The following is a 23,918-nucleotide window of genomic DNA, read 5'->3' on the forward strand; positions in this document are numbered from 1 at the left end:
TGGGAACCAATTCGACTCGTCCCTTTTGAAACAGCCTGTATATTTGAAAATTTGTAAAAGAATATATATTTTTGAATTATTTAAAGGAAAGGTCAATAATAGACTTTTTCAACTCGCTAGGACACCTGTAGGTACTTAATTAGTTCAATAGTTTAAAATGCAAACGCAAAACATTTTTTTTGTAATTTGTAATAAGGATTTTAAACTAAAAAAATGCATTTGTGAAAAATTTTATTTAAGGTATAAAAGCAGAGTAGTTTTACTGTCACCAATTAAATTTGTTGACATACAATTCCTAAAGTGCATTTATTCTTTTTCAAAACCTTAGCACAAACTGTTACTTTGTCTCAATTGTTAGGTTTTCTCGGCACTATTACAGTCTGATCCGAGGTATGTAATGGGTCTTCAATTTTTTTTTGACGACGCAGTATAACAAAGAAGAATTTTCTTTTTATCGAGGAAGTATAAATTTAACCATAAAAAATGCAAACGCGCTGTTGCCATTTTGTCTAAAGGTTTGAAATAGAATTTACAATTTTGATTTACCTACGTTACAAATAAAAAATGTTTGTATACAAAAACAAACTTTTTTAAACCTTAATTTACCTATAACAAGCATCTAAAAAATCGTAATGTGCCTTGGCTAGACCAGGTCGATAAATAGAAGACTTACCCTGTAGAAAATAGGAACCAAGGAGTAGTCATGAATTTGTCAAAGTAAATTAAATAATAAATTAATTTTATTCTTGGACCTGCGTTGGCTTAGTCAGAAGACACTAAAATGTAAATCTTTTCTAGACGCTTGTTACATTAAATATATTATATTAGACGTACTTTTTTAATAATTATGTATTATGTATGCAGGATGATTCAAAATGATGTGGTATAATTTTTTTGAACCATAGTTTTTGTGGATACCATTTATAAATAGCAATTTTGACGTTAGTTGAATAATTATACAGGGTGATTCTTAAATAGACCAACAAAATGTTATCACAACTCTCCAAGGATAAGTAGAGACGATCTGTACCATATTTACGTTTTTGTTTCGTAGAGGTAGAAACCCCTTAATTCGTGCCACTTATTAGATCGCATATAAGTTTAAATTAGTTCTATTGAAAAAAAGTACTCGTTTTCATCATAGATATCGATAATACGATTGTCATCAAATGATTATCAAGCTTTTCACTAACTATGCTAATACTATTTTTGAACACATCAGTGGCGTACGCTATATCTCCAGCATATCTTAAAAAAACGGACATACAAATATATTTTTTACTATTTATCCCAACATGTACTCTTTTAATACTACAATGGGTAGAGTTTTGTAGGTTTATTTAAAAATCACGCTGTATTTCTAATAGGTGTTTCGTCTTCCTCAACATCTCTAATATGTTGTTCTGTATAAATAACACAATCAAAAATGGGCATTTTTTTTATTCTTCTCGTTAAGACATTTAAACTTTTAATTATGTTTTCGTTTAACCTAATACAGTCGGAAGAAAAGAACTTCGACACTTTAAGCACCTTTGTGTTTTTTTCACATTTTTAAAAGATCCATTTATATATCCTTTTATTTCTTTTAAATTATCATTGTTAAAATTCATAGACTTTTCTAATCTCTTCAAAAATTTTAATCGACCTTGAAAATATTCAACTGCTAACTCAAATGAATGCACGTATCGAGCAATTTCTCTTTGATGTATACATAAAGCATCTTTTTTTAAGAGATTTGTGTCATATATAATTAAAGCATTTAACAAATTTGCACAAACAATAGTAAATACTAGAACAAAAACTGCATAAATAGTTACGTTAAGAGGAGTATCTTTTGCTAAGTCTTCTAATTCTCCAACAAGTAAAAGAAACATTTTGTAGAATACTATTACCAGTGTCGTAACGAAATCATTCCCATTATTTTGAGGTAAATTATTAAATGTTGAATAATAAATCCCAGAAACTATTGCAAATAAAACAAACATCCAAGCTAAGACTTTAATACAATTACTGAGAACAATAAGAAATAATTCACCATAAATCGAAATTAATCGAGATAATAAGATTAGCTTAAAAGCTACAATTAAAAGTGGTATAAACAAAATTTTATTTGCAAAGTGTTTTTCATATGTAGAAGAAATTATAACAAAAGTTATGACTGTAAGAGTGATGCATATATGAAATATATACATTTTTAATAAAGAAAGTTTCCAATTTTTTTTAGATGATGAACAAGTGGAATATAAATTTGTGCACATTGTTATCCAAAATGTTATATCTACGCTATTAACAAATATTATTATTCCTTTTAGAAAATACATTAAAATCCATGAAGTATTATCCGTTGGATGTATGAAAGTAAGGCAAATGAAGAGTGCCATATAAACTAAATATCCACCAATGTGAAAATAAAAATATTTTTTAATTTTAACCCATTTTAAAAGAAAGAAACACATTACCAAAGGATGCCACAACAACTGTATGTATTTATCATCATAAATTAGATTACAAAAATAAGAAATTTCGCTTAATTTAGTACTGTCTTCTGTACATAAACTGTCATATTTAAAAGTAATATTAGGTGTACCAGGTTTAGGCTCGCTTTCATTTATGTGAACGCAGGAGTCAAAAATTTTTTCCAATTCACTAGGAAGAATTGTATCACTGAACCGTGTTTTTGCTTTTAATCTGATTAATATATCGTAACATCCAAAATACAAAGCGTAGAAAGAAACTGTTTGCCCATTTTCATCTTTGTATGTTTCAGTATCGATATTATTTTGCTCAACTATTTCCAGTAAGTTTTTAATATAAGGTTCATGTTTATTATAGTTGTCACTGCCTCGTGAATTTATCAAACTGATCAAACCTTCGCACACTAATTTCGTCAAGTCATCGCCGCGAGAACTTACTGATTCTATCAACATTTTTGCTAAATCAAAATAACCCATAAAATAGGCTATTTTTATTGGTGGCTCGGTTTTGGGTGCTTTCTCCATTAAATCTGCTCCGTTGTCTATGAGAAATTTCGCAGCTTTTTGTAAATTTTTACGGCAACAATACTGTAATAAAGTTTGTTCGTGTATTGACTTGGAATCTTTTATTTTACATTTCATCAAGTTAGAATTGTCCTTAAGACGTTTAATGAACTCTTCTTCTTTTCCTTCATCAAGTAGTTCTTGTAATTCGCGATTTGCTTCTTTGCCATTTTCCATAACGCACCTTCTTCTTTATGTACCTAGAATGGAAAAATAACTATTATTTATTCACGTATTACAAGTCGCAGTTAGCAACATTTATGTACGCTAACAAAATGAAGTCACTTTTAAGAGCCGTCTGGAGCAAATTGTCTTATGGTAGTTCCAATGTAAGAGTCTGCTTCTGTACCTCAAAAACTACAGACTGATCCAGATAAAATGTATCTGTTAGCAACAGATTTGAAAGTATTTTTTGCTCGTAATTTGCAACACTTCACCGAATTCGAATTTTCTTGACAATTGTTTGACGTACATCCCCACAAGATTGTTGAATAGTTGTTAACTGGAGCGTACTCCATTAGTATCCTTTAAAATTTAAATTCAGTGTTGCCAACAGACTCAGTATTTCTGGATCAGTCTAGACTTAACATGGTTAGATAAACAGGTATCATGTAAAAGATATTTTTTTGACTTTTTGGTCGTTTTAGAACGGCCGTGGTTATTTAGCCGTTCCCTCATTTGTATAGACAACTATAACTTTGTGTTATCTGTACGCACACAGGCGGATGTTATTCTGGTTATCCGTCCGTTCAAGTGTAAGGCTTGGAAATTGATACTGATTGATAATAAGGTCTGAGAAAAGTTATGGAAAATAATTTTCTAATTTATTCTCATTTTCGTGTGATATTCTCGAATGACTAGTTTTTGCCGTTTTGTTTGAATTTGGAGTAAAATTTGTTCTTAAAATACCGGTTTTGTTTGAACCTAGTGGTTTTATTCCACAGACATCAAATTAAAAAAAAACTTTTACACAAAAAAACATCAGAATTACACCAAAAATCACTGGTATAAGTTAAGGCGGCCCCCGAGAACTGTCAAAATAATGTGTTCATATTTTATACATATCTCAAAAAATAGACTATGTGAGCAGTACCAAACAAAAAGCTAAATGATTAGAAATCAATATCAAATATGCGTGCAAAAATTGAACCCGATACTATCAATAGCAAGGAAAAAACAACCTTTAGAAAAATTTCTTTAAGAATGAGCTTTTTTAAAAATTACCGTTTTCAAAATTTATTTGTCAGTTGGAGACGCCTTCTTCTGATCATTTTGACAAATCTCGGGGGCGGCCTTGAGTAAAAAATTACCACTACAATATTGATTTAATCAGCTAAGATTATAGTTTTTAATAGCATGCTATTATTTTTTTGTGCTCATTTGGATACCTTTTTAGCTTCTTGTCCCTAAAGTTTTTTTTTTCAAATCGGTTCAGGGGTTATTTTAAAAAATAAAAACCAAAAAAATATTTCATTTGCAAACTCTTGACAGTGGACACTAGTGGCATTACTGACCATTCAAAAATAATAAAAACTATATTTTTTCTGATTTAAGATACTGTTTAATTACAAATAAACATCAAAAAGTTTTCCAATTTTTTCCGACTTCAAACCGACCACATGAGGCAATATTCTGGTCAGCAATATTTCCAATATTGCAAGTTGTGGTCAACAGCTTCTGGTGGGATTACAAATTTCGGTTCCGAATTCCGAAGTGGAAACTTCGTGGACAAAATAAAGCAACTGATTGGGCTTTGCAGTCGTTGACGTTCGAATGAACGACTGCCAAAGAGCTGAGTGGCTGACCAAAATCCATTTGTATATTTTGAAATTTTTAAAATAAATACAGTGTAATTAGTTTGTACAGTTAGTTTAGCACAAAGTTTAGTTTAATAGTTTTGCACAAACCGTTGTTGGACTCAGTTCGCACCCTCCCTTAATCGTGACGTCAGAACCAAGCCATATTTTCACCGAGTGTGACGCTGCACTCGACTGACGTAGATTCAGGTTCGAAATCTGTTTTCTGTTAAGATACGTAACGCACCTGCACAATGTCGCAAGTTACATATTAGCTGTTTCAAAATTATAAAAACGCCAACGTCGCATTTTCTTTCAAAATTAGCTGTTATAAATTATTCATTCTCTCCAAAAAATAATAGCTAATGTAATTTAAACTTTCAATGAGAGACCTATCAATAATAAATATTTTACAATTTTATCAATCTTATTTAAAAAAATAATTTGGTAAAATACGACGTTGACGTTTTTATAGTTTTGAAACAGCTAATAGATATTTTTTTAAGTTAAGAGTAATAGTTAATTTCGTGAATTTGTTATACTAATACAAAATCTGGACCAAACAAATTTCCTAAAAATTCAATTTTAGATGCATTTTTTTATAAATGGCCTCTGAATATTTTAAAATATAACTTAAAAAATACAGTCTACTTTGAATAAAGTTTTATGTTGCAAAGTTAGATTATTTTTTACTTCTACTTCTTATTTTGCAGATCTAGGTCATTTTGTAGTATAAGTCGATTTTTGTGATGATTCGTTATGCCTTAATTTTACAAATGAAAATTTAATCTAAAAATTTTGTTTAATCCAAATTCTGTCAAAATATGGATCATAATAAAGGTAATTCTGCGAGAACGTCCCTTGCAATTGCCACAAATACAGTGGCAAATCTGTTTCCTGACACCTAAAAAAAATCGCAAAATGTTCAGTCAAATTTAAGACATCGCCCATAATGATGTTGCGTTCGTTAATATATCTATTAAAACTTAAAAATGGAGGCAAACTAGTATATTAAAAAACAAGTTTCATAACACCAGTCTTGGAGCACGAATTCATTTTCAAAAACGAGTGGCATTAGCAACGAGTTATTTGATAGAATGTGAGGGTTTCAAGGTCTTATAAAATGAATTATTTATACTATTTTTTGCAATTTGCTCTATTTTGCCGTTTTTGAAAAAAATATTTACATTAATCGATTTAGGAATTTCTCTGGCGATTGGTAATGTCTCAATTTTGAAAGGGAAAAATTGATTTAAAATTTTTGTTTTGCCCAAATTCTGTCATACAATACGAGTATGGGTGATAACTGATAACGCTTTAAAAATTGTGAAATTGGTAAAAATACGGTCGCGAATTTGCTTCCTACCAACCTAAAAATTTTCATAAAATGTTCCGTCAAATAATGACTGTTAAGATATTGTACAGGGTGACGTTCCATTCGTTAATCTGTCTTTTATCAAAATGAAGGCAAATTACAAAAAGTAATTTTCATATAGTTTCTTTCTGTTTAAAATAATTTTAAAATCGTCAGATAAATCTAGATAAGTTATTCGTAGTATAGTTACAATTGTTATAACAATGTATTTTCAAAATTTATTCCCAAGACAAAGTTATTCGACCACTGTAACTGTATTTAATTTTATTGATCGCATCAAAAATAGTAACGTCATACCAGACAATGGGAAGAACTTTCAATTCACAAATGTGTGTCACTTTTATCTGATTACTTGCAGTAAAGACATAAGACATAACTTTTTACTGTAGTAGACTAAAGTACTAAAGACACCTCCAAAGTAATACATTTTATCAATTTGATAACTCATTTATCTACTCTCGTTATCTAGATATTACATAAATAATCTACAGAACTATAAACCAGTTTCAATTTTAATCGTATTTTCTAATTTGTACAAAGAAAACTCTCGTTCGGCTGCATTATCTTGTAAAAAACGACGATAATCTATTATTTAAACAAAAGTTGAGATTTTATAAAAAAAACATACACATTTAGAACAAAGAGATTATGCAAGATTTTTTTTATCAATTATTCCTTTATCCATAATAATAGTAACAATAACAATAGTAATAATAATAATAATAATAATAATAATAATAATAATAATAATAATAATAATAATAATAAATAATAATTCCCATCCATAGCTCACACTTCTACGTCTTCGTTTCCAAAATATGAAGATTATATGCAGTTGAAGTATGTTTAAATACTTTTATATTACATTAGAATGCTATTTAAGTTGTTACCGTTTTGTTGTTTTGTTTAGTTGTTGAACTTGCAAATAGAATATTGAAAAAATATTAGATTTCACTTACCTTAAAGTGCCGGCTAACATATCTTTAGGCGGAATAAACGATCTACCAAAAATTTGAACATATCTGGACTCATTCGGAAGTAATTAAAAAATTTTACTTCGTGATCAAGAAGTTTTTCAAAAACGGTGTAAAATGCGCCGTTTATGTAGCAGAGGATGCACCCAGAAACGCCGATTTCTTTGCAAAGACTGCCTTTGCTTAGCCCATTTTCTTCGTTGATGTATCAGCACAAATAATGAAATTTTACGTCTATTCTCCATGACTGATACAGCGGAACTACAGCAACACCAAAAACTACGCAAAATTGTATGGTACGTAAATATTGTTGTGTGTGAAAAATGGTTACCATATCGTCACCATTTATCGCGCGCTATAAATGGTGTCGATATCGCGTCCTGTGGAAACAGCCTTACAACTCTTTGGAAATTTTACATCTCATCTACTATAGCTGCTGTCGCACTATCCTTTTTTTACCGTATCATGCATGTCGTACCACGTCTCGTCCCGGTACACAATGGGCATATTTTCCTCGCGATTTTTTTTATTTGGTTTAAATACTTCACGCGCCATTCCTAAATTCGTTTAGAGTGCATTATGTGCATTATGGCAAATGTACTTGCCATTTATTAATTATTTTAAATTTAAACCTCTTTTTATCAAAAACGTACGCAAAGTGTTTACCGAGCAGTCAATGTTCAAATCGTTCTTTACTTTTTGATGCAATTCTGTTAGTGTTAGAACAAAATTAATTTTGTGTTCATCATAAATTATGCGCCGAATGAAATCCGCATGAAAAGATTTAAAAAAAATTGAAGTACCTATATCCTTTCTTCCTTTTTTTTCTTGAAATCCATCGAAAACGATGTTCTTAATAGTGGTTTCCAGAATTTGCGTAATTCGGAATTTGGCACAGCCCCAGCTTCTCCTTCATTTTCTTTCACATATTTGTATACATTAGATGTAGATGAACGCGCTTATTTTAATTCCATCGGAAGGTTCATCGCCCAAATTTTAATCCTCTTCGTGTGGGATTCGAACTACTGCTTCGTCTTCAACAAAAGTCAGCGTCATTTCCCTCTTCTTGTTAATAAGAATTTATTAAAAGGTCTCCACATTTTCAACCAATTCTATAATATGTGATCATTTTATACCTATACTATACACACTTTATTTTATTTTATAACTTACTTTCACTTGATGTAAACAAAATATGTAGCCTTAAAAAAGACTATTTTTTCAAATTCAACATGATCGCACGAAAGACACAACGAAATAACAAACACCGGTAATAGACCGAGTCAGCGATGGACATAAAATGATAATTTTCAAACTTATCTTAACACCAAAGGTAATGACTAACAGTAATACAAATGTTACCTAACAAGTATTTATAATTTAATGGTTTTAGACACTAATTAATTGAAAAACAGCATAACAAATTATTATTAGACAAAATTTTTGCGATTAATAAATTTGTTTTTAGATTTAAAATGGCAATCTTTCATTGCCATTCTATTTTCTAATTAAACATGAAATGTCGTTGAAATATTATATAAAAAGTATATAAAAATATCAAACTGTATTTATATTGTTTTCAGTTCAGAAAAAAATAAGCTTTTCGAAATTGTCATAGCCAACTATGATTCCTATTTAATAAAATACAATTTTCTGTTACAGCTAAACGAATGACTAAAAAAACCGCTGATAACATTATTAAATTCTTTGTAAAAAAATGTCTTTGTTTCAAATGTGTATCTTTTATAATATGGAAGATATGAATTTTTTGAGATTTCACTAAAATGTCAACTTTTGTTTATAAGTCGAAAACAAAAGACGATAGCGGGATGCGGTTTTGACCAAAAAAAATTTTTTTAACGGACCCGAGAATATGTCACTCGTTTTTCTTTAAACTTCTTAGTTTTGGAGATTCCTTATCGGACATCCAAAATGCAGCACCCTGTAGGTACCATGCACTTTCAAAACCGGCCTAGGCGGAATCAAAATTTTAATGAATTTGCAAAGGATCAAGCAGTAAGTATGGAAATCATCTTATTTAGGTACTCATCTTTGCACCAACATAAAATTATCAATGAGGGGTTGACTACCTAAAGGGTTGTTACCTTAAGCCACAATTCAGACAACTCAAATTTGAAGCGACAACTGGTGGCCGGTGCCAGAACTGACAAAAAATGTTTTTGAGCTAATCTCGAAAACGAACAAACAGATTAAAAAACGGCAAACTCCAAATCGTTCCAATCAATTATATCTAGTAAAATTACTAACTTTTCACAGCAAATTTCGTTTCTTTCATAGCGACATCAAACGTATTTTTTAAATTAAAAGTCAAATTTTTACGAAAGTGGGTAATCTTGCAAGATATTTTCTTGTGTTTTCAAATGGTCCACGTGCGATTTATCTATGTGTCATGTTTCTTAAGATTATCTCAACGAAGTGTTGTAAACAAAGATATTTTGTGATCTTTTATGTCAATCGTATGTTTATGTACATTACTGAAATTTGGTAAATAATTAGTTAAAGATGGCAACAATAACACATACAAAAGTCAAAGTCGTATCTTTTATAGTTTACTAGATATTTGTATGTAGTTGAAGTTGACCAAAAACAGCACTTTTTCGCAGAGCGCCACCTTAAGATGCCCATTAAAGCATCAAAATGGCGGCACATTACAAAAATAACTATTATTTAAAAGATGAACTAAAAAGTAAAAAATAAGGTTTTTCTATAAAAGGAGAATATTTCTGCTTACAGGGTAGGATTCTATAATTTATAGAAGCTTTGGGAGTTGTCAACATTAATTCTGTAGTGTTGTAGTACCACACCAGAAAAGTTTAGGGATATTTGTAAATTTTCTAAATAATGATGTAATAAGTAAAAATTTTTTTGTTGTTTATTAGCGTAAATTTCAAAGATTTCATTAAAATGTTCTTATTTATCATTATTACAATTAAAGAAAAACAAAAATTTAAACTGTTGTTTGTAATTTGATCTTGTGTGACGTTTTTGTAACCAAAAAAAACAAAAATAAAATAGTATTTTGGGTAACTAATTTTGAGTGAGACCTCCTCTAGTGAGTACACATATGGGTTGTTCAATGCTATAACTAAATATGTACAATTTTAGACATTTTGAGATAAATATAGCAACGTATGTAACAAAATCCTCTCTTTCAAATGCAATAATTGGTTTTGCAATAAACTGGTTTATTTAGATGTTATTAAACAATTTTGTTATAAACCGAAAATTTGTAAACATTTGTTCAGTGCAATAATGAGGTAAGTCCATCAATCGTTTTTTCTGTACAAGTCTACAAAATAATTTAAATGGAAAGTAATATAAAAAATTATAAATTTACATCTGACATGTCATTTTACGTATTTTCCAAAAATTTGAAGACAATATTGTCACCATCGGAAAGTGACAATATCTTTAAATGGGTAATTTTTATTAAACAAAAATGTTAAAATAGTGGTTCTGGATCTTGCGTTTTCATTTAAAAATAACAACTAAGAAAATTATTTAATATTTCCGTCACTCTTAAAGACTACTGTAAAAACTTTATTAATTTATGACCTTTTCCTGAGGGAAAAAGAAAAAAAACTTTAAAGGGCTGCTACCCTTACTGTCCCGTTCGCTAGAACGCCGACTTTAGTAAGATATTAATTTTGTTTCTTTACATTAAAAATAATCTCTTTTCAAATTTAGAGCTTAAAGAAAACACTTACAATTTTTTTATCATGAGTTCTTGGACTATAAATTACGAAGAAGTAAGATTTTAGAAAAAAAACAGAAGAAAAATTATAATTATTGGTTGGACAAAACCTTAACGGGCTAAAAATTAAAAAGCTTCTAATTTGAAAAAAAACTTACGTCCACGTGTTAGTCCTAATAAAATTAAAGAAATAAATTCTGTATTTCAATCCTACAATTCGCTTTTTATATTTATTTTTTAAACAAAATTTACAGTGTTCTAATTATGTTATTGTATAGTTTGCATTGTCTTTTAGGCATTATCTGAAAACCATGCCACTCCAACATAAAACAGATTTGCAAAATACCAGCAAATTTCGGACCTTCGTAACTCAAATTCGTCAAAATGGACTTATTTCGTTATAGTACTGAACACCCCATACATAAATGTGTGTGACTGGCTACTACAGCTCAACATCGTCGTTAAACAGTTGTTTATGTTTTTTTGAAATGTTTCTTTCCACATTGCACTTAAGGTTGCGAATAACTGCTGGTTATTTTTTTTGTGCAACATTCACCCATAGGACTCGTCTTTGGAGTACATCCTAGATGACTTGCTACAATAAATAAGGCTACTTCTTGTTGGATTTTCTTGGCGTGGAAAATAAATAAATCATATTATAAAAACCCGACACACCAAACCTTTATTTGAAACAGTACGCGTTTCAACCACAAAGTGGTCATCCTCAGGTGAGAATATAAACTGTTTATATTCAAATAAAGGTTTGATGTATCGGTTTTTGAAACTTTGTTTTATTTAATAAATAAGGCTATCTCGCAGGTCGGTTGGATCTCCAGCTGAACGCGCAACTTTGGATTGCATGTGTAAACAAAATGTTTAATTTAGAGTGTTTCTATCAGCAAGTGAAAAGTGCAGAGTGAAATTTACTATTGATATGAATTCGTAGAATTGTAAGGGATGCTTAGGAGGTCCGAATGGTTGGTGCGTTTGAGGGCTTTTAGGGCGAGTGTGAAAGATGGAAAACATGTGTTAAAGATGAATGCCGAATGTCTGGATTTTTAGAAAATAAGTTAGTCTGTAAGTGGCCATTGTAGAATAAAGTGGAATTAAAAGGTATTGTTGAGAAAATCGTCGTTTAATTATCCTAATCCTGACATAATAAATTATAAACTATAACACTATATAAACCAAAATTAAAAGTCATACAAAATTTGTGAAGTGAAATGTTTTAAAACCACTGCTTTAAACGTGACTGCTTGGTCAACTCCCCACCAGCCGACTTTATATGCTACGACTTCTCTGAAAAGCGGCAGCAACTATTTTAAGAGAAGTGCAAACGACGGCAATTATTAGAGGCGGTATTTTGCCGGCAACATTTTCTTAGTATTGGCTTAGTATTATCTCAACGATGTAAAATTGTCTAACAATCCTTGACAAGTTAAGACGGACATACACCACTTCAAAAAAGAAAATAAAAGATTTTGGGTGGATTTTACAAGCATCGGATAACTTTAATGTGGGGATAAATTTTGAAAAAAATATTGTTGTAACAATTGTAACCAGAGTATTTCTACTAGGAATAACTTATCCGAGGTTTATTTGACGATTGTAAAATCCACCCTTAAAAGAAATAATTTTTTATTTTCGCACTTTCGAAGTCAAGCATTTTTTTAGTTATTATTTCTTTTTAGTTATATTTCATGTATTTGAAACTTCATGTTTTTAGATAGACAATTTAATAATCTTTGAAAAACAAAAGCAAAAAATAGGGTGATCCATTAATTTTTTCCTTTCAAGTTATTCAAATTTTAACAAACTTCTTTCTTTTACGTAAAAATGTTTTACGCATGCACTAAACACTTGATAAGAATTTGAGTTTGAATCATCCCCTTTTGCTCCCTTTTTCAGTTGATGGTTAAACCAAAAATATTTTGGTTATCAATTTATCCATTTATCCATTTATTGATAAATATATAACTCACATTCTAAACTGTTGTTTAGAATCTGGTTACTATCCTGTTCATTGGAAAATTACTCTCGTAAAGCCGTTACCAAAAGTAAGCGAACCTCAAAATTATAGTGATCTCAGACCTATTAGTATTATTTCAACCTTATCGAAAATACTTGAAAAAGTAATTTTTAAACAACTTTATACTTTCGTCACTTCCCATAATATTCTTCCACCTTCACAATCTGGTTTTAGAAAAGGTTTTAGTACTAATACATCATTGACAAATATTTTAGACAATATAATTAGAAATACGGATAATGGCTTAAATACAGCATTGATATCACTTGACTTTTCAAAAGCTTTTGACACCATAAATCATGCATTGCTATGTGCTAAACTAAAATTTTTAGGCTTTGATGCAAGTTGTTTAAGTTTTTTTTTTCATTACTTAAATGGACGTACCCAAATGGTTCAACTTAATAATTTATTATCATACCGCGGAGCAGTTACATCAGGTGTACCCCAAGGCTCTGTTTTAGGACCCTTATTGTATCTGTTATATACTTTTGACATAGCAAACTCTATTCAACATTCAACCATTCATGCATTTGCTGATGATACGCAATTAGAGTACTCTTTTAAGCGCAGCACAGTTGTTGAGGCAAATCGTTGTCTCAATTTTGATCTAGAAGGTATTCAGACTTATTCATTTACTCACAATCTGAAGCTTAATGATGAAAAGTGTTCCTTTATAGTTTTCGGACCTAAATTTGATGATAGTAATCTCGTATCGACTCTCAACATACATTGCGGAAAATCTAAATTAAAGCTTGTCAAAAGTGTAAAACTACTGGGGGTAGTCTTTGATCAAGACTTACGTTTTAAAAATCATGTCTCTCTCTTAGTGAAAAAAAGTTATGTGTGTCTAAGACAGCTTTATCAGAATTTTAATATAATAAATTTCAAATTAAGAAAAAAACTATGCGAAATGCTTGTTTTACCGATTATAAATTACTGTCTCACTGTTTTTTATCCTTGTCTTGACTCTAGTTATAAATACCGCTTACAAAAAATTCAAAATAACTGCTGTAGATTCATTTTCAAATTAAAAAAATATGATCATATTTCTGTTAAAATTAAACAAATAAATTGGTTAAAACTCGACCTTCATTTTCAATATCTGATGGCTGTCTTGGTTCACTCTACTCTGTCTACGTCAACACCTCCTTATCTAAAGAAAAAACTTGTACATCGCCGATCTCTGCACAGTGCTAATTTACGTCATGTTTCTCGCTTGTCCATGCCCTGTTTCCGTACAGCCTTGTTCCAGAGGTCTTTTAGTTATAATGCTGTTGTTATTTATAACAATATAGAAAATATTTTTAAATCAAAGCCAGTAAACTTCTTTAAAAAACAAATCAAATTTAAATTTCTGTTACTTTAATGATTATTCTTCTTTTGCTAATACTGTTTTTTCTCTTTTTCACAATCTTATTTTTTGTCTATATTAAGAATGTTTCTATTACTTTTATACCTGTTAATTTACATTATAAGAATTTTTTCTTTTTTTTTGTTATTTTCTCTTTGCCTCTATTTGTATTTTTTGTTATGTAATTTAAACTTTTTGTTATATGCGAGGTTAAGTGGAGTAGCATTAGCTAGACTTCGCCTCCTCAGTTTTTACTTAAATAAAGGCATTTATTATTATTATTATTATTATTATTTCCTGGATTTATGTGTTTTTAGTGCCTGGTTGTGATTTAACCAATTTAACCATCTGTGTCATCTATAATCTCAAAATTGTCCAGAAAATGTGAACGAGACAAACAGACAACAAAGTAAGTTAAACAAAAGCTTTAAAAAAATCGTGTTTTAGTCAAAAAAATCGAATTATTATATAGATAAAAATCATCAGTATTGAAAGATACATACAAACATGCAATAAATTTAGAGTGCTCTTTAAAAAAAAATTTGCATTGCATTTCTAAAATATTTGAATTTGAATATTTGAAGAATATAGAATATATATAGAATAAGAATAAAGAAGTAGGATAGGTCCATTGTTTACTGATGGCTCCTAAATTGCATCTAAATTCTTAATTAATCTACTATTACAGTTATTTATTGTGTAAGTGTTTTAGAAAGCATTTTATCCACGCAAGAATGTTCAGTATTCTCAAGTGGATAAAATGCGACTAAAACAAGAATGCAATACAACGTTTTAGCCACAATCTCCACATTGAAAAAATTGAATTAATCAAAGTTAAATTAAAAATGAATTTCTTGAAATGAAATTTGACAGGCTTTGTCTGGTAGTCATAATTACTAGTTGCTTTGGCACTAGTGGAATTAAGTTACTTTTCCCCAAATCGTCACGAAAACAGAACTTTCCTTGGTTATTTGGAGGTTTCTTTGACAAGGCAAGAAAACACTTTCGTGTCTTATCAAAAAATACTTTGCCTGACTCATTCCAAAAAAAAAAAATAAAATTAAATTAAATAACAATTTATTTATTAAACAGTTTTATTTACTACTTTTTAATATTGAAATTAAATGTACAATTACTAATATTAAATAAATTAATACTTGGCAAATTAGTCACTTGTTCAGACGTTGTAAAAATTAAATTAAATTTCTTTGCTATTTAGTTGCCGGGATTGGACTGCCGGGAATTTAGACACTGCTTAAAAATTTTACAGGGCGAACCAAAGTCTTTATTCATTCATGGTTTTGACCCGTTCAGGCAAGCCGGGGTAAAAATCGGAGCGAGTGTAGGGGCCTTAAAGTTTTTTTACTGCGTTTATTATCAAAAAATCATTCAAATGTGTTCTTTGGAATATGCAATAAGAAATAATGTAAAATAATGATAACAATTTTATTTTTGTTCGTTTATGTAACATATTTACTTTTCTACCACAAAATTGTGCACATTGTTGTAATTTCGTGTAAAACATGAAAAAATACTGCACTGTGTTTCAACTGCACTCCTGACGAAAACTTGGTTGCACTAACGCGTAATCCTATGCCAGTTTCACTTACTGCAAAAGAACTTCATATTGTCACTCTAATAAACTTTCCAAGTAATACAGGATCCGAGTTAAGGTCGTTCTGGGCCGATCTGTTTACCGCATGAAACTTGTTTTTTATCAAATATCATATACAAAGGAATGTATCGGGAATGGGTTGCCTAAAGAAATATACCCAAGACTATGATTAAAGGGGTTAAAAATAATCAAATTTTAGTCATTTTCTGCAGTGATTTACAGCCATTTTAAGTAACATTTTTGAAACTGCTTTACAGGATACATTTTTCTACTGGGGCTGTAGGGGAGAAAGTCTTTTAAAATATGACCAGTGTTTTCTTTAATATACTAGCATATTACAACCGAGATGGGAAATATAACATTACCCCGAGTTTTCGTATATACGATCTCGGTTGTAATATACTATATTAAAGAAAACACTGGTTTAAAAACAATATGATTAAATCAGAAGTTATTTTTGTAGCATGATCTTTTACCAAAAAATTGCTGTAGTAGGGTGCCATTAAATAATTTTTTTTAAAATGAATTTCGAAAAAATGTATTTGATGATGTACTAATTAGTTTTTTCATAAGGAAAATAGTTTAGGTGCAAATCGCATGGTTCCATACTGTTGTCCAACTCTGTATGTAATAAACTGATTGTCTCAAAATTAATTATTGACAATTTTGAAAAAAAGAGAAAAACATGTTTGTATTTTATCATTAAAAAACAACAAATTAATAAATTACATGAAAAATATTGGAGCAACGTTAATTGTAGAAACAAGAAGATAATTTCGTACAAAATTTTATTAACGCAGCACTCGACGCAGCACTTTTTGACCGCGACTGTAATTCTCAATAATTTTTCGTAGTCCGATCTGGTTGTCCAAAGATATTTAGATTTACGCTAATTAAACTACGTATACTGTATAGGTGGTGTTTCCTTCCTCACGTCGCTATTTTGGCGATCACTCTGATCACTTTCTACTTACAGTTATTGAAAACGAGATTTGATTTCAACTGGCCGTACTAGTTATTTTCCCCTTCCATTACATTTCCATAATTACCAATGAAACTGATTACTAACGAAATCAAATTTTATTAGCAGAATTTTTTGACCAATGAAACTGTCGTGCTGATATCTCCTCTAGCAATATTTTTTAAAATTTTGTCATTCTAGCCAGTCGTCTTAAAATTTTATAGACCAATTTTTTTTTATTTAACTACTGCAACCAATAGAATTGCTTGATCTCAGCTTTATATCAGCTTACTGTAAGATACGGGTAACAGTACTATATAGAATATGTAACTTTATGGAGAAATGGCTTAAAGCATACGTTCGCATCCAATGGCTAGTAAGCGAGTCATTGCAGAAGGGGCTATACCTACATGAATAGCATCTTTATATAAAAAGATTAGTTATTTGGATAACAGTGTTGTGTTCAACATAGTGAGAGAGAATTGTTTTGTGAAAAATCTAATAAGGTAAGAGTAATTGTTATTTATTTCTTGTAATTCTCCATTCTATATAAAAAAGAACATACTTTGTTTCATCGAAAATTCAAACATGGTTTTCTAAACAATATGTTCCACTAGGTAAAGGTGCTTCAAAAGACAAAAATATACATTTACAATATTTTCGGGTCAGGGGTAGTTGTGTTCAAGTTTTCAAATTGGACAAATTGACTAAAATTGCTGTTGTAAAGTAAGAACTATATCCCATTTCAGTTCATAGTAGAATTTTGCAACAGGGTATTTGAATTTTTTGGAGTGAAATGGAGTACAAATTGAAGGTTTCTGGTGGGTTTTCTAAGAGCTCAAAACATGCCGTTGGGATTTAGTTTAACAAAGAATTTTTTTCTTTTACAGAAACTCTCAATTTGTGCTTTATTTTTCACTCCGATAAATTCAAATGCGCTGTTGCAAATCTATTATGAATTATGAACTAATTTTTCTTTAAAGTTTCGTTTTAAACTTTAAGAACCGGTTTACAGAACATTTGCAATCAAATTTTAATTCAAGATTAACTTGATATTTGTCAATGCATTTTAAATGGCAACTTAATTCGAATTAGTTTATTCGAATTAGTTTAATTCTGAGTTAAATCTTAATCTCGTTTTCTGTAAACCGGCCCTAAAAGGTGGTTTACAGAAAACTAATTCAAAATTCTAATTCTGAATTTAATTTTAATTTGCCTTTTATGAACCGGCTCTAAAATAATGCTTAGTTTTGGTATTACAACGGCGGACATGGAATTTTGGACGTCTGTGATATTTCGTTGAGAACCACGCTGTATCTACCCAAGTGTAAGGAAAACATTTAAAAAAATCCAATTCTCTAACAATTTTTCCACCGATTTATCTAATTTGACTTGGCTATTGTGTAAATCCTTTATTTTATTAGAAATTATACCTTACTATAAAAATAATTGCGCCAAAATTTACATGTTATAATTTGTTCGGGGGAACACTGAAAATCATTAAAAAAATATAACTAGTTGCATATTATTAAAATTATTTTTTCTTTGTAATTCTTTCCTTTTTTATATTTTAAAATTAAGTGTATTATAAAAAAACTAGTCATACTGGGTGGGGCAACCTTATCGCGCACCCAAGAAAATGGCGACTTCTAATGAAATAAAAATCCTGAAATTTTACACAGTAGCCTGTACGTTGATAAAGACCATTCTCAATTTTTGTTAAATGTTTTTGTAAATAAATGAAGTCGTAGCAGTTTTGTGAGTTTTTGGGCACTAACTGTTATTTTGACTACATAAAGTTTTCAGACCAAATAAATTCTTACCTGCTAGCCCATCGAACGCTGGTATCAGAATTATAAATTTTTACTTGGTTGGTGAAATAATCGTTTTTTTTTTAATTAGACGCAAACCAGACGCGTGATTTATTAGAAGATGGTATAATTTGCCAACAAAAGGATCGGTTACCAGTAGCCAACCTTTTTGAAGCCCCTTATTTACAGTTTTGCAATAAAACTGATGCCTGCATTCAAATATCCCAACGAAATCTTTTACAATCTTACCCCAATTACAGTTCACATTGTCACCTAAATTTACGACGCCACAAGTAGCTACCCATAAATACAAATAATTTTTAAAGGGAAAATGTAAAAATGCGTTTTATTCAAAATCTGATTGGTATTTTTCTTCACTAATTTCGTAAACAATTATCTGAAGTGAATACGCGTGGTTTAGTATAAGATTTAGAATTTGACTTTTTAGTCAAAAATTACTTTTTTTTAATTATTATTTTTATGTGTAAGTGAAAAAAAGTGAAAAGTGAAAAGTAGATACCTTTCGAACGGACAGTCAGGCGCGTAAAATGCAATGTTTTTTTATTTAATTAGAAATAACGATTTTCTTAGGTGCGCGATAAAGTTGCGCCCCACCTGGTATTGTAAACGACTGGGCAAATTGTAAATGAATGCAGAATGAGTAAATGTAGGGTTTATAAAATCCGACTGAAAATTATAGACACCTAACCAGTTTTCGTCTTATTGAAAAATACCTATGGTTCATTTACACGGCAAACCAGCATTATTTAGGCATTTTATATATAATGCGCAAGTCAGTACTATTAAATACTTTAAACATTAATATTATATTATACATTATCGTTTTAAAGTGCTGGAAGACACAGAAAGCAATACCATCATTAATAAAGGGTTGTATTATCAGAAAATACAAAAATTTTACGGTGGTAACTGATAAGTATAGAAAGAAAACTTAATCTCATAATCAAAATATTTCTGGGTGAATTATTGATAGTTGTGCAAATAGGTATTTCAGAGGGTCATAGTAGTAATCGTAGAACTCAAAATAAGCGAAAATAACAAATTGCCTTATCAGAATGTTTACAGTTATTGAGATATAGGTAAGAAGGTTTCCGTCGACGAATAAATTTAAATTTTACTATTTTTTTTATTAAACTACCTAACTACAAAAGAAGGTTGAATTGTCAATGCATTTTAAATGGCAACTTAATTCGAATTAGTTTAATTCTGAGTTAAATCTTGATATCGTTTTCTGTAAACCGGCCCTAAAAGGTGGTTTACAGAAAACTAATTCAAAATTCTAATTCTGGATTTAATTCTAATTTGCCTTTTATGAACCGGCTCTAAAATAATGCTTAGTTTTGTTATTACAATGGCGGACATGGAATTTTGGACGCCTGTGATATTTCGTTGAGAACCACGCTGTATATCTACCCAAGTGTAAGGCAAACATTTAAAAAAAATCCAATTCTCTAACAATTTTTCCACCGATTTATCTAATTTGACTTTATTTTATAAAATGTTATTTTTGATTCATTTACAAAACGACTGTATGTAACCAGTGATAATTTTCTAAGTGGACAATATTAAAAACAATTTTACATTAAGACGAAAACTTGTTAGGCGTTTTGTAATACGCCTAAAATTTTCAGTCGCATTGTATTTATTCATTCATTTTCAATTTGCCCAACCGTTTACAATATGCCTAGGCTTTTTACTATTAGCCTACGACATACAAGGTGTCCCTGTAAAAGTGAAAAAGTTCATAATTGTCAATTAACCCCCCCTGACTCAATTAAAATTATTTTCAAGTATATAGGCTGTTTCTAAAATTTGCTACAACACAAACGTATGTTTTTTATTAATAGAACTACCTACTTTACCTAATTTTTACATTTTTGGATGTAGCTTTCAACACAGATGTTAATTTGTTATTGTCGATTTTGTTTTGTTTTTGAAATAACTTCATAACAAGCATTTTTTAAATCAGTTAAAATCTAAGAATCTCAGAAAAGTAGAATTTTCACCACCAGAAGAAAGTTTAAAGTTCAAGGATGTAATATTTTTATTAGCTTATTGCAATCAAGAAGATAAAAAATGAAGCAGTTTGCTGCAAGTTGAATAATTTAAAAATTTTAAATGGAACACCCAATTTTTTATTTTTGCATCTAAAAGACCTTTTTCTGTGAAAGTCTTACTTTTCTACGATTCTCCGTTTTTGTGTAATAAACTTTTAAATACAAAGTGTTTATGTCAAAAAAATCAAATTATTTAAAAAATTGAGCAGAATCGGCCAGTACAAGTTCAGAATAAAATCATCAGTATTAAAAGTTACTTCTAAAAATGCAATAAAATTTAGGGTGTTTTATTTGAAAAATCATAACTTTAGTGTTATTAAAATCTTTTATTTAACTTACTTCGTTGTCTGTTTTCATTTTTCACATTTTCGGAGCCAAATTTGAAAGGGTTCTAGTTGTCCCAGTGATTTATAGTATTGTATATTTGTTTAATTTGCATAACAATGCAATTCTATGTAATTAAATACCCCCTAAAGGGGTTAGATGGGGTTTTGAAGTTTTAGTTTATGTTTACAAATGGATTCTCGATTCTGTAAAAGGCGACGTTGGCCTTTGGGAGTTGTCAACTGAACAAAGTAATTCTGTAGTATTATAATTATAACTCCCAAAGCTTTTATAAATTTTAGAATTTTAACCTGTAAGAAAAAATATTCTTTTGTGATTGAAAAACAATCTTATTTTTTACTTTTTAGTGCATTTTTTAAATAAAAGCTTTTGAAAAAAAACATTTTTTTATATATTTTTAATTTTGTAATATTGGAACACCTGCACATATATACCACAGTATTTTAGAAACAATATATAGAAACAGGAACGCAGCTATAATTTAAAAAAAAAAGTCAATATCTCTAACAATAAAAATGTTATGGAGCTTTTTCGAATCGTTGGGACCACCTGTATACAGTAGATGCGTTACTAAGGAATGAAAAGTAATTCAAATGTCCACTTTTATTGTCCGATCTACCTATTTTCTGGCAATCTACTGTGCCTTACACCAATTCAAATGAATTCGATTTAACCCTATATTTAAAATTGTGTCAGTCGTTATTCTCTTAAACTTAAGTACTCACCTACAAATAGGTATTAGTACATTTAGTATTACGTTATTATTTATTATTAAATATTACATTTTCATACCTGCAAGTCATATCCAAATACATCGTAAACGAATGATTATATCTAAAGCATCAGAATAATTACTGTCCATTACTTTTTCCGTACATCGGGCTATAGGTATGTACCCTTTTAATTGTGACTGATTTTTACAAGTAGGTACAAGTTGTTCTAAAATTTCCTTACATTCTTGACAATTATTTTTTATTTTTGTAGGATTGTTTAAGAAGTCCGAAAACTGTTTCAAAATGGATTTGGAAAGTCGTTTGGAAAATTATTGTTATATAAAGCGTTTTTTATCTTACATTCGTGACAAACATGGAGAAGATATAGCTGCCAAAGTAGAGAACTTTCTCGACAATTACTGTTCTAAAAAAGATAAAGAATATCTGGTTTCAGTTACAACCTACTATACAGAGTATATAACGAAGAAAAAATGAAAAATGTTAGGTAAGTCAAATCGATGATTATCGACATTATATTTATTTTTGCACGACTGAGCTTTATTTGATTGTTTACTACGCCTGTTTCCAAGGCAGTATGTGGTGTTTACTAGTTGCTACGTTCAACGGCGTCGGTAAGTAATTTTGTCGACGTCTTGGACGTAGCAACCGGTAACTATAACCTGCTGTCTTGACAATTATTTTGACATTATTTAACAAATCTTAAAAAAATAAAGTTCGTGCAAAAAACGCCATAAGTATCACGAATGTTAAGGTAAAATGTCTTTACCGTTCTTGATACTTAAGGCTGTCCCCGAGAATTGTCAAAATCAAACTGTCAAATCAAAAAATATGTGTTTTTACCCTTTTTTACTTATATACATATCTCAAAATCGAGAACAATTTTCAACCGGAAACTAGGAAAAAAATTTTGAAAGCGGTAATTTTAAAAAATCTAATTTTCAAAGAAATTTTTCGAAAGGTTGTTTTTCCTTGCTATTGCGAGTATTGGGTTTAATTTTTGCATGCATATTTGTGCATGAATGGTGTATTTTTTTCCGATCTGTGCAATATCTTGCGTTTGGCACCCAAGTCTCAGATTATCAGACCATGAAAATGGATTCAATGCCAAATAAAAAATATGTAGTTTTGTGGGGAATTACTTTCTAATCACTTTGCTTTTTGTTTGGTACTGCTTCGTGGTCTATTTTTTGAGGTATGTATAAAAGTATGAACACATCATTTTGACAGTTCTCGGGAGCCGCTTTAATTATACTATTTCAGTCCTGTTTTAGATTGTTATGTAATAAGTAATAAACGTAGGTACATACGTCCAAGCGGGTAATATTTAATTTTGATACAGGAATTAAAATTTATATTGTCTTCTTATAGAAAGAAAAACATACCTACTACAAAGTATGAATGGAACACTGTAATGTTTCTTCCGGACAACTTGCCGGCTTTTAGTTTGTTTTGAAAGAAAAAGTCTAAAAGTTACAATGCAATGCATCTTATATTCTTGAAATTTTCAATTTACTGTTGAGCATGTACTTACTCGTTATTATATATAGTGAAGATTTAATTTTGCTGAACAGTGGCGTTTCTATGGAACTGTTTGCAATGCACTGACATGGACTTTTTAAAACAGAAGATACGATAATATACAATTCACAGTGTTATACCTGTTATGTAATGTTCAGCGAAGTAAACTCTTTACCCTATAATACAGGCGATCTTAAAAACTCTAAGTAATGTATTCATATAATTTTTTTAAAATTGAACATAAGATTAAATAGTCTCATGACTCATGAGTATTATCTGTGTTATGCGATGTTCAGTAAAATTAAAACCACAGTGTATATTCAATTTATAAATATTAAATGTACCTACCTAAACCTGGTTCACTTTATTAACCACCACTGCCCTAATGTAAATTTCTAAAATTCAATGCATAAAAACTGAAAATGAAATTATTTCAAATCTGTTCTCTGGTTCACAAACGGTTTACCGAGGATAGTACTTTTGTTTAAGAAAAGTAAGAAATTTAATACCTGTCAATAAGGGGTGCTCGTGTGAACGCAAAAAAATTGTAAGTAAATTGTATTTTTCATAAAATGTTC

General features: G+C 29.9%; 2 long non-coding RNA genes across 4 annotated transcripts; one reads left to right on the forward strand and one right to left on the reverse strand.

The window, feature by feature from the left end:
* Positions 1-214: 214 nt before the first annotated feature.
* Positions 215-6,626, reverse strand: LOC107398213 (uncharacterized). Its single transcript, XR_010333803.1, has 2 exons — positions 6,507-6,626; positions 215-3,238 (listed from the first exon to the last, which is right to left on the reverse strand). It is a non-coding gene; the product is annotated as an uncharacterized LOC107398213 (long non-coding RNA).
* Positions 6,627-17,184: 10,558 nt separating this feature from the next.
* Positions 17,185-23,693, forward strand: LOC103314799 (uncharacterized). Of its 3 annotated transcripts, none has more exons than XR_511758.3 (4): positions 17,185-17,360; positions 22,073-22,306; positions 23,083-23,139; positions 23,191-23,693. It is a non-coding gene; the product is annotated as an uncharacterized LOC103314799 (long non-coding RNA). The 3 variants fall into 3 exon arrangements; XR_511759.3 differs by having other exon boundaries at positions 17,187-17,360; positions 23,094-23,139; XR_010333802.1 differs by lacking the exon at positions 17,185-17,360 and adding an exon at positions 17,471-17,575.
* The last annotated feature ends 225 nt before the right edge of the window (positions 23,694-23,918 follow it).

Source organism: Tribolium castaneum, chromosome 4 (genome assembly GCF_031307605.1).
Source record: "Tribolium castaneum strain GA2 chromosome 4, icTriCast1.1, whole genome shotgun sequence".
Lineage (NCBI taxonomy): Eukaryota > Metazoa > Arthropoda > Insecta > Coleoptera > Tenebrionidae > Tribolium > Tribolium castaneum.